A 12737-nucleotide genomic window follows, 5' to 3' on the forward strand; every position below is an offset into this window, starting at 1 on the left:
CAAATGTCATAATTTCATTCTTCTTTAAAGCTGAGTTATATTTCATTGTGTATGTATATCACATTTTCTTTATCTATTCATCTGTTGAAGGTCACCTAGGTTGGTTCCATAGCTTAGCTACTGTGAATTGAGCTGCTATAAACATTGATGTGGCTGTGTCACTGTAGTATACTGATTTTAAGTCCTTTGGGTATATACCCAGAAGGGGTATAACTGGGTCAAAAAATGGTGGTTCCATCTCAAGTTTTCTAAGGAATATCCATACCACTTTTCAGAGTGGTTGCACCAAATTGCAGTCCCACCAACAATGTATGAGTATATCCCTTCCCCCCACATCCTCACCAACATTTATTGTTACTCATATTCTTGATAATTGCCATTCAGACTAGAGTGAGATAGAATTTCAGTATAGTTTTAATTTGCATTTCTCTAATTGCAAGAGATGTTGAACATGTTTTCACAAATTTATTGACCATTCATAAATCTTTCCTTTAAGAAGTACCTTGGTGGCAGTTTTTGAAAGACTCTGCCCACCTCTGATCTACTTCTGTACCTAAAGTATCATTTTCTAGAGCTTTTGACTGAGAGCCTGGCTCCCTGGCACACTGAGCCCTGGTAGTCCTGTGCTCTAACTCTCCTCTGTATTACCATAAGGCTGCAGGAAACCACCCAGCTGTTCAGAGGTTTTATCTTTAGCTGCTCAGCCTGATGTTCCACACAGCTTCAGAGTTCCATAAATGTACTGGGGAGAAAATAGTCTGCATGTTGCCATATGCTCAGTTTTCTATCTTCCCTTTATACCTGCTCATCAGTGTCTCCAGATATTAGTTTTTCCTCTCAACCTCGAGGTCATGCAAGGTCTCTGGTTTCTCTTTGTCCTGTGCTCAGGCAAAGTCCAGGAACTCAGCCTCTTGGCCTAAACACAGATTTGGCAAATACCTACAAAGACAAAGGTTGCAGAAATTGGTTAACCTCTTCACAGTTCTCCTTGTTCTAGAATCATGTGTCTTCTAGTCTCTATTGCATCAGCAGCTTTAGGTGCCTTTTAAACAGATGATTTTAAAATTTTACCCAGTTTAAATTTTTCTCAGAGCATTGGTCAGCTGTGGGATGCACTGTGGTCTTACTTAGAAATTAAAGGGACTCTGTTACATCTAAAAGAAAGCAGGTAAGATAAAATGACAACTCAACCTTTTCTTATAATGTCTTCTTATACAAATTTTAGTAACACAGAAATGTTGAAAGAATAATTTATCAATACCAAATACCCACCACCTATATTTTAAAAATCATTACCATTTTACTGTATTTGCTTTATCATCTATATACCTTCTGCTGAACGATTTCAAAATAATTTATAAATGTCATGATTCTTTCATGGGAAGCAATTCAGCCTATACCTTCTAAAAATAAGAAAATTCTCTTTTTCCATAATACTATGATTGCACTTAAAACTTAACAATATTTTCCTGATATAATAACTTTTCCATAATCACAGCTTGCTGGTTAGCCCCAAAATAATCATCTACAGCAGTTTCTTCCAACTAAGATAAAATCACACATTTTTCTTCTAATTGGGACCCTTACATTTTCTTATAACACGAACAAATTGAAAATGCTGAACCAAAAGAATTAGATTACATATTTATTTAAACACATTATCTAGCACATAGGTGCTGCTGATAGCTCATATTGTGTAGAATCAGCAGCCTCTTGTCTCATTGTTTCACTCCTAGTGAGGCTAAAGTTGATCGCTAGGGCAAGGTGGTGACAGATTCTTCCACCATAGAAGTTGTTTTTTTCTTTATCATTGTTAAGTCACTGGCACTGCGTCTTGTTCATCATCAACTGGTCATTTTATGGTTTTGGTATTTATTGATGATTTTTGACTGAATAAACTATTGGAGTTTGTAATATGAATAATTTTCAAATCTATTACTCCTCTTTCTTCCTGGTTCAAAGCAATTATTATAAAGCTGCCCCTCATCAACTGAGGATGAACTATAATTCTTCCCCAAAGTAGAGGGTAAATTGTGGTTACCTTTAAATTACTCATTTTCTAAATAAGAAGATGCTATGTCACCCTTGAGGGTGGCAAATAAGTTTGTTCCCTTTTTAATTTTTAACATAATCATAGATTTGCAAGGTTTTGTTTTTCGGTGAATTTAATGAATCACAGTCTTTATTCTTTTTCTGAAATTTTATTGTAATCATTGATGCATATTAATTGTGCCCGTTCAGGGGTTTCACAGTGACACTGCACACATGCGTATACCATGCCTTGATCAGGCCCACCCTCCCTTGTCCCCTCTCCAGCTCTCCTCTCTCTCCCCACTTCCTGGTCCCTGGGCTCCTTCCCCTACCCTAATAGTTCCTCTTCTACAGGACTTTTTTTGTAAGTTTCCACATATAAGAGATAACATGTGATACTTGTTCTTTTGTGCCTGACATCAGTTTTCTTGATGTCCTCTAGTTTTATCCATTTTCCTGCAGTCATTATTCTTTTTGATGTTTAAATCATACCAAATATTACCGATGGTAGCTCCTCTCAGTCTTTGAAAGCTGGGCATTTCTATGGTTTCTGGAACAATAAGTTGTTTTTCTCTGAACTTATGCTTATTCTAGTCATTTCTCCAAGAAGTCCAGTTCCTTCAAATTATGAATTTCACCCATGATGTTCTGTGATGTTTCCTTTCCTCAGAAAGGATTTATTCTTTCTCTTGATCAACAGATAAATCCATCGTATGTGGAAACCAATATAATTGGACTTGTAGTGTGTATTACCACAAGGCTGACACTGCCTCAAGGCCCCTTCAGTGGACAGCACAACTATATAGTAAAACTACTATCCTGAAAATCATGAATTTTCATTAATATTTCCAATTAAAATTTAACATTATAATTTTTCTTAACTTCTTTGACTTTTTAAATTCATATCTCTTTTTGCTTCCACTGAAAGTCTTAATTGACAACAATGTATTTTTTGACTTCCTGTATCCTAAAAATACGTAAAATAATTCAAGATTACAGTACTGATACCCCATTCAATCCTGGAATATATTCCGCTAAAATGAATAAATAGTTAAGAGTCAGTTGAAATAATATTTTTTTTCTGAGTGACTACCTAACCAAGATTGTTTCAGTTTGTTTTCAATTTTGTGGTTTGATTATTTTAAAGTCCTATTTTGACTTTAATATGTAAATATGCTCCAATTGCCTCCTTTTTACCCCCTCAGTGAAAGAGCACCTCCTGGTGAGAGAGAGCATCCCACCTTAGAGTTATGGAGATGGTAGAACAGAACACACACCACTTGAGTCTGAACAGGTAGGACTGAGAGCAGTTTATTACTCACATGTACTTGGTGTAGGAGAGCAGGACACGGCTCACCATGAAGGGCCACAGGGCTTGCACTTGAGAATAGAGTAAACACAGGCACTTTGGGAGGCAGAATTTCGAGTATCAAAGGGTAAAGTGACCCTGGGTTTCTACAGGAAGATGTATATTTGAATAATTCTCTGTGCTGCAGGGAACTAAAATCTACTGTTCAGAAATTAGCAGAATTGTGTCTGGACTCTTGGCTAAGAGGGTTGCTTGACAATAGGACATTAACATGCAGAAGCCCACTAGAGAGGGGCTCTCCTTTGACATCTTCCCAGATGTCGAAGCTGCACATCATTAGTTTAGGTCTTATACCACAGTAGGATATTTATGTCAAAACTATATAAAACAGAATCCTCAGAGAAATATTGTTTCCATCCGTATCCTTCCCACCCTCTTTCTGACACAGTAGACTTTTTTCCTGGTTTCCTTTTCTAGTGTTTCTTTTGAAGTATAATAAGCAAATTCCTCTCTCTTTCCACTACTTGTCATTTATCTATCAATGAATCATTTATTTTTCCTTCCATTTTAATGCATACCTTATTTTGATTCTATATCTTGTGGTTTTTCATAGAGAATACTCCATATTACTTTGGAGAGATCATTTTCATTTTTTCAGCTACGTAGGACAGTGCTGCGTGGAAGTAAACACAATTTATTTAACCAGTTCTTTATTAGTAAACATTTGTTTGACTTGTTTACAATTTTTGATATTACAAAATGTGACATAATTACTAATATTATGCGTATGTTATTTTGTTTTTCTGGAGGTATATCTTTCTGGTGATGTGTAAAAGTTAAGACTGTGGAACTGAGGGTAAATTCATGTTTGATTTTGTTAGATATTGTCAAATGCCTCTTCATGTGGAAGTGCTATTTCCCATTCTCAAAAGCAACATATGCATCTGTATTCCCCTCAACAACAAAGTATATTTCCAAACTTTGGGATTTTTTTTTTTTACCAATCTTAAAAATGTTTTATCAGTGAAATTTTATTTCTAGTTCTCATCTGAATGAAGTTTGTAGATCTTTTGTGTACTTGTTATTTATGTTTATTTTTCTCCAAAGTTTATATTCAGGTCCTTTGTCCAATATTTTTATTGGGTTTTTCTGGTCTTTTTCATCTAGATTTTGAATAGATCTTTATTGGTTGTGAGATTGCTCCTTTTTTTTGTAATGTAAGTAGCAAATACTCCCAGTTGGACATCTTACTTTTTAATTGAACTGTGATGTTCTTTGCTCAGAAAAATGTTTTAATTTTAATATATTTGTGTTTAATAATATAGTTATACTTCTGGATTTTCCCCAGAAATAAAACTATATTATTAAATGAATAATTAATTCACCTGTTTTCTCTTGAGTATTTGTATGGTTTTATTTTTGCAATTAAATTTTCGAACCAGAGTTTATCCTGATGTACAATGTGAAATATGGATTGAATTTTTACCTTTTTCAAATGACTGATAATTGTGTCGTGAAATTTTTTATTTTCCCAAGGGACTAGATATGTTACCTATATTGAATATTAAATTTCCACATATACTTCTTAAGGCATTATGTATCAAGTTTAGCAATCAATGTTATACTCTTCTGATAAAAAGTATTAGAAGTTTCTCTGGAAGAGTTCAAACAGTGTTGTGTGTCCCTGGTCTCTGAAGGTTTGTGGAATCCCTGTCAAATCATGTGAGCCTGATGCTTTGGGAGGAATATAACTTGCCCTATTTCTTTTCTATAAGTTATTTTTTCTATTTGCTCTTTATTATATTCAGTTTTGGTAAATTTGGTTTTCCTAGAAAGTGATCTACTTCATCTAGGTTTTCTAATTTCTTTTCATAGAATTGCTCAAAATTATCTTTGATGCTTTAAAGATATTCTATCTTTTTAATAGTAATTTTTCTTTTGTTATTTCTTATTTTGTATAATTGTGTTTTCTTCTTAGTAAGTCAACTAATAGTTTGTTTTACTGATTTTTATAAGAAATAATCTTTTTAAAAAATTAATTCTACTCGTTTTCTGTATTTTAACTTAGTAGTTTCTCAAGTCAGTCTATTCAAAACAAACATGACTGTAAATAAGCATCCATAGGTAGTTTTGCCTTATTATTAACTGAGAATAATACAGATCCCATTAGACAGAACCACACCCCCCAACACACACACACTTTCCCTAAGCTCAGTTTTTATGAGTTTGTTCATCTTTGTCTTAGACTTCAAAAGCATGATGCTCCATGGAGCTGAACTATAGATAGTCTCATTTTCCAAGTCCTCTTGAGATTTTGCTGACTTCTCCATGATGATGGGTCCAGCCTCTTTGGTTCATCTGTTTGCTTCACTGGCAAATGAGATAGCAGCTCAAACCTCTGCTTGAGTCCTGGTCTAAAGCAGAGGTTTCTTGGGTGATAGAGGCAAAAGCCACACACCAAGAATGGAATTTGCTTTCCATACTAATGGTAGGACATTAATCTCCTCATCCCAAATTTGGGGCAGCTCACTGACGGTTCTTAGCAGTGAACTTCCAAAGGGTCTTAGAAGAAATGGGCCTGGAACTGAGAGAAGATGGATTAGGCTGGCGGGAGGGACATATGTTCTCTGTGGTTTCCCTACCTCCCTTTCCAATTCCTCTCTAGGCAAGCCCCTTCCCCTTTGTCTACCTTCAGTACATAGGATTGTTTGAAATCTAAACCTAGGGAAGCCCTGTTTTTAGATTTCTTTTTCTTCTTACTTATTTTTGTTTTGTTGTTGTTATTTGGGGTTTTTTGGTACTGGATTGAACCCGGAAGCACTTTACCACTGAGCCACACCTCTAGTCTTTTATTTTTATTTTTTATTTTGAGATAGGGTCTCACTTAGATGCTTAGAGCCTGGCTAAATTGCTGAGGCTTCCTTTGAACTTGTGATCCTGCTGCCTCAGCCTCCAAAGTCACTGGGACTTCAGGCATATGCAACTGTGACTGGCCTGTTTTTAGATTTTTTTTTTCTGGTAAAGCTTAGCTAGCTTTCCTTTTAATTTTTTTTATTATGAAAAATTTAATTATATACAGAAGTCAAGGGGTGATAGAATAGATACCATTGAACTCACCATCAACATTCTGACAGTCTTTTTTCATCTTCTAACTTATATCACATTATATCATCTGTAGATTCTTCAGAGGCAGCCCTAAAAGCAAAAACAAACAAATGGAAAATACTACCCAAATGTCATTTTCACATTTAACAATATAAAAATCCCTTAATATTTCATGTTTCCCAATACTAGATCATTGTCAAAGATGTCATTCTATGGTTGTTTTAGTTGAATCATAATCCAAACACAACTTTTAATAATTCAGAAAATGCAAACTAGTTTAGAATATGGTCTAAAATGGCCCAAAGTCAAAATAATTAAATCATTTACAAATTCTGTAACTTTCAGGTACATGCAGACATGCAAATCAAGCCAATAAATTATTGCCTTTTTTTACAAATAAATTAGAGCTTTTTATTATACACTGTAAGTAACTTATGAATGGCTGCATTGAAAGGGCCAGAGGTGCCTGAAAGCAATTTATTCTAAGCTCTACAATAATAACAGTTATTGTTTGTTTTTCTGGTTTTATAAGCAATATAATTTCATTGCTCAAATTTAAAAAATAATAAACCAAGCAAAAGGAAATAAATCACTTAATTCTATCTATCACTGAAAAAATAATTAATTTTTTCCCTAGTTTCTTGAGGTACCTCCATGTGTGTAGGTATTTTAAAATTAAATAATTCTTTATACACCATTTATATCCTATTTAATAACAATGCAGTTAATGATCATAATTTCTTTAAATATTTTTCAAAAAAAATTATTACTTCTAATTGCTACATACCAATCCAAAATGCAGACCTTTTAAATTTATTTATCTACTTTTCTAAGATTGAATAGTAAGTGTATTTAATTTAGCTATTAAAAAAAACTTACAACTTTACACATAAATCTGGGCTTTCATTTTTGTTTTCTCAGGAATAGGGTTTACTAAATTTAGGATGGATAGTGAAAAATTTAAGGCTCATTGTTACAGAGTTCTAAATCATTTTCAGGAAAGACTATAACATTTAACATGTGATTCACAAGCAGGGTTATGAACAACATGAGGGCATTTATGGAGTGAGAGTGGTGGTATGAGATAGTCATTAAATCTAAAAAGGAGCAAACAATGCAGCCCTGGATCCTTTAGGATGATTCCCACACAGCCTCCAAACCACAGAAACTTGGTGAGCTTTTGTCCTCTCTGGTGGGGAAATCCCAAGATGCATACTCTGAACAAATGGCCTGAACTGGAAAAAGAATTGTATTGGAATTAAAAAGAATTGGATTCATCTTGATGTCTTTTTAAGTCTTCTTGATGCATCTGCATCATGCGTAGGACCTGGTACTGGCTATGTTAATGTCTTAGGCAGAATTCTAAGATGCCCTCTGTATTAGTTGGGGTTCTCCAGAGAAACTATTTCTGTGTTTGTGTGTGTGTGTGTGTGTTTAAGAGGGGATTTATTAGACTGGCTCATATAATCAGGGACTGAATAGTCCCACAGTGGTCATCTGCAGACTGGAGAGTCAGAGAAACCAGTAGCTGGAGGGCTCAGAACAAGGAAAAGAAGCCAATGCTACAGACCCTGTCCAAGGCTTAAAGGCTATCTAGAGAGCCAGTGGTGCAAGTTCATGTTCAAAGGCTAAAGAATCTGGAGTCTGATGTCAACAGGCAACAGCAGTAGCAAATACCGCACCATGTTCAAGAGGGATTGAGTGCACATGCCTGTGAGCTTCCCCTCTGTTTTAGCAACTTTTTCATTGCTGTGATTGAACAGTTGAATTGGATTTATCTCAATGCTCTTTTAGGTCTTCTCAATGCATCTGAACCATGGATAGAAGCTGGCAAGAACAATTTTAGAGAAGAAAAATTTTATTTGTTACTGATGGTTTCAGAGGCTTTAGCTCATAGACAGCCAGTTCTGTTGGTCTGGGCCTAAGGTGATAGAAAAATATCATGGCAGAAGAATGTGGTGGAGGAAAGCAGCGCAGGACATGGTCACCAGGAAGCAGAGAGAGACTAAGCTTGGATAACCAGGGACAAAATATACACCCCAAAGGCATGCCCCCAGCCACACCCTAGTTGCCTATAGTCACCACCCAATTAGTCTATTCAAGTGCATTAATGCACTGATTAAGTTAAGACTCTCATAACCCAATCATTTTACCCCTGATTTTCTTGCATTGTGTCTCACATGAACTTTTGGGAGACACCTCATATCTAAACTATAATACTCTTCTTCTACCTTTTCATTCCACTGGGACAGCCTGTTTGTTGGTGCTGCCCATGTTCCAGGCAGGTCTTCCCCAGTTTGTTTGACCACACACCAGTCTTTTCTAGAAATACCCTCACAGATACACACAGAAGTATGCACTAGCAAATTCCTAGGCATTCCTCCACTCAGCCAAGCAGACAACCAAAATTAACAATCACACTATTCAAGATCCATACATGCCGATGCATTTTCTCTGTATAATCGTGAGGATTGTGAATATGATGCATTCCTATGGCACAACTGGATTTAGAAAAGGACAATTACCAGAGCAGGGCTGACCTGATCACATAAACCTTTTCCATCTGGTCTTGAAGCGGCACACCCTTTCTTCACAGAAAAGTCTTAACTAGGCTTCTCCAGAATTCTTCACCATGGCTGATTTTTGGGACTGTCAGCAAAAGAGTCTCTGCAAAAGAGTTCAATGTAGATAAACTTCCTATTTTCTGGTTGCCCTGTTTTACTTGGCCACTGGCCAGGAAGAAATCAGCACTCCAGGTGCTGGACACCCCCTTACTAGTTTTTCACAAACATATCCAGTATCGTAATTTGTAGAAATGTGCAAACACGGCCTCTGGCCTTGAGCTGGGGTTTCACAGAGATGTCTACATTTTTAAGATAAGTTACCAGCTGGGCTCCATGGTAACAGCTGGCAGGAGGAGGGAAGAAAGGGGAAAAGAAGCTCTCCCCTTCTCTGGTGTTGTCCTTGAAGTGTTAACTTGCCCAGAACAGTGAAAGAAAAAGCTGCTTGTATGTGAACTTCTGCAGACTGGGAACTTCTGAGCCCCTCCCCTTATATGCTGGGTATAAAACTCTGAAACTGCCTGAAATCGGGGTTCAGGGAATTGATTGTTTACAGCAAAAGTGTGCCCTCTGAGCCTGGCTGAAGCCAAATAAAACTGTTTCCTGCTATCTTTGGTGCCTTGCCTTGTTTGTCCCAACAACAGTCTAAGAGGTCATAGAATGGGGAAGTTAGAGTCATGTGAAGTGTGAAGTGGATTTGACATGAAGTTTCTTCATAGCTGTCTATGGGGATAGAGGAGGCCACATGAACAGACATGGGAAGCCTCACAGAGTCTAGAACAACCCTTGGATAGCAAGCAAGGATACAGGAACTCCAGTCCTACAACAGCAAGGAAGTAAATTCTATCAACGACCTTAGGGAGTTTAGCAGATCCACCCCAGTTAAGTCTCCAAAAGAGAATGAAGATAATTAACCTCTTGATTCCTACCTCATGAGATTCTGAGTAGAAAACCTAGTTCAATTGTGCAGGTATTCTAACCCATGGAAATTGTAGATAATAAATATATGTTGTTTTAAGTGCTAAATTTGTGGCAATAGGTTGTGCAACAATAGAAAAGTAATGGAGACATGCTACAGTAACTGTCTCAAAATTGTAATGGCTTTTTAACAAAAGCCTATTTCTCTGTCATGGAGTATCAACTTTGGTCCTGGCTGCCTGGCCCCAAGCATGGTTCTTTAATCTCGAGGGTCATCTCTGTGGACCATATACACAGAGGCTCTTCTCATTATAGTCATATTATAGGGACCCAGATTGACAGATGTTCCATCTCAGTGGGGACTTCTAACATCATCAGGGCAGGAAAGAAAGAGGCAGCTGTTGGGGGGAGAGTGACAAATTTTATACTTGGTTCCTAAAGTTTTTGTCTAGATGTGACAAATGTCATGTTCACATTTTGCTGGCCACATGTATTTCAGAGTAAGTATGGAAATGCAATTATGCAAAGAAGATAATGAACATTTTTGTTAACAGTGAATGAGAGCTAATCTATACTGGAGTGGCCTCTAGGCCCCAGTCAAGACTGCTGGGTGAGCAGTGTCCCAGGGTTCTGTATCTAGGTTCTATGCTGCCCAACGTGGTATAGACTGATTTTCCCATCCACTGGTCACCCCAAAAGGATTCTTTTCTTCCTTCCTTCCTTCCTTCCTTCCTTCCTTCCTTCCTTCCTTCCTTCCTTTCTTTCTTTCCAGGGATTGAACTCTGGTGCTTTACCACTGAGCCACATCCCCAGCCTTTTTTATGTTTGATTTTGAGACAGGGTCTTGCTAAGTTGCTTAGGGCCTCTCTAAGTTGCTGAGACTGGCTTTGTACTTGTGATCTTCTGCCTTAGCCTCCCAAGCCACTGTGATTACAGGTTTGTGCCATCATGCCTGGCTAGATTCTTTTTTCCTTACAACTTTGACCATCCTCCAAAAGCAGCACTTTTGTTCACTTATTCATAAAATATTATACATACGATATTATGGATGGTATGTTATCTCTCAGCAAGCTCTCCCATCTCTGTGCATTTTGTTGCTCTTTCCATCAAGACATGGAATCTCCCTCCTCTCCTTAAAACTGACCTGTTTTTATGGCTTGCTTTGACCAAGAGAATGAGGTAGAAGTGACACTGTGACCAGTTTGGATCTATTCCTTAATAGCTTTCTTGGAAAGTCAGCTTCCATAAAGAGGTCTCAGCCATCCTAATGGATAAGCCACATGGATAGGGATCCTGAAAAATCTCAGGGACTTTGCACATTCAAGCCCTAGCTGAGTGGTCACCTGAATGCAACCACACAAGTGACCCTAGACTATAGGGCTGAGAACTGAGATGAACTGGCCCTGATGAACCCTGACCAAATTATCAACTTGTAAGTAAATAAATTATCTCTTTAAATCATGAAGTTTGGCGGAGTTTTCTTATACAACAATATATATTTGATCCATTACACATGAACCTCTGATCTTGCACATTTATAATAAAATCCATTGAGTAATAACTATTATTAAAAAAACATACCACATACTATAGTAGATCAGTGCAGAGAGATTACTTACAGCCAGAGGCATTGGGAATGCATCATAGAGAAGTTGATGACTAAAATAGGCTTCAGAGACTCTTGGCCCACTGTACGAACATCACTATTAACAACCTCTACGCATCAATTTTCTTCAGAAGATTTTACACACACACACACACACACACACACACACACACACACAGCCAGCCAAAAAATCTTCCTTCATATTAAGATTTAAATAAATAATACATTTTTGTAGTTTACTTGAACTTTCCTGTTCCATTGTTTGCATTTTATTTATTTGTTTGTTTGTTTGTTTTAATTGGGTATATATGACAGCAGAATGCATTTCAATTCATTGTACAAGAAAGGAGCACAGCTTTTCATTTGGGGTTGTACATAATGTAGCATTGCACCATATGTGAAGGCATACATGTAATGGTAATGATGTCCATCTCATTCCATCATCTTTCCTGCCTCCATCCCCTCCCCAAAATCAGCATACTATCATGATGCAGCCATATCAAGGTTTATAGCAGCTCAATCCATAATAGATAAATTGGAAGCAACCTAGATGTCCTTCAATAGATGAATGGATAAAGAAACTGTGGTATAAACATTGATGTAGCTGCATCCCTGTAGTATGCTGTTTTTGAGTCCTTTGGTTATAGACAGAAGAGTGGGATAGCTGTGTCAAATGGTGGTTCCATTCCCAGTTTTCCAAGGAATCTCCATACTCCTTTATATATTGGCTGCAACAATTTTCAGTCCCACCAGCAATGTATAAGTGTGCCTTTTTCTCCACATCCTCACTAACACTTATTGTTGTTTGTCTTCATAATAGCTGCCATTCTGACTGGAGTGAGATGAAATCTTAGAGTAGTTTTGATTTGCATTTCTCTAATTGCTAGAGATGTTGAACATTTTTTCATATATTTGTTGATTAATTGTATATCATCTTCTGAGAAGTGTCTATTCAATTCCATGGCCCATTTATTGATTGGGTTATTTGTTTTTTTTTTTTTCTGTTAAGATTTTTGAGTTCTTTATCCTAGACATTATTAGTGCTCTATCTGATATGCATTTTCCTACAATTTGTTCCCAAAATGTAGGCTCTAAACTGTGGAACCAACCTAGTTGCCCTTCAGTAGATGAATGGATAATGAAAATGTGGTATATATATACACACAATGGAATACTATTCAGTATTTAAAAAAAAGAATGAAATCAT

At 36.8% G+C, this 12737-nt stretch overlaps 1 long non-coding RNA gene across 1 annotated transcript in view; it reads left to right on the forward strand.

Annotated features, from left to right (window-relative positions):
- Positions 1-1089: 1089 nt before the first annotated feature.
- The window catches only part of LOC139706019 (uncharacterized), a 229058-nt gene continuing 217410 nt past the window's right edge, over positions 1090-12737 (forward strand). The window contains exons 1-2 of the long non-coding RNA XR_011707704.1: positions 1090-1168; positions 3237-3325. This is a non-coding gene — a long non-coding RNA (uncharacterized lncRNA). The remainder of the gene's footprint in view (positions 1169-3236; positions 3326-12737) is intronic.

This window comes from Marmota flaviventris, chromosome 1, assembly GCF_047511675.1.
Source record: "Marmota flaviventris isolate mMarFla1 chromosome 1, mMarFla1.hap1, whole genome shotgun sequence".
Lineage (NCBI taxonomy): Eukaryota > Metazoa > Chordata > Mammalia > Rodentia > Sciuridae > Marmota > Marmota flaviventris.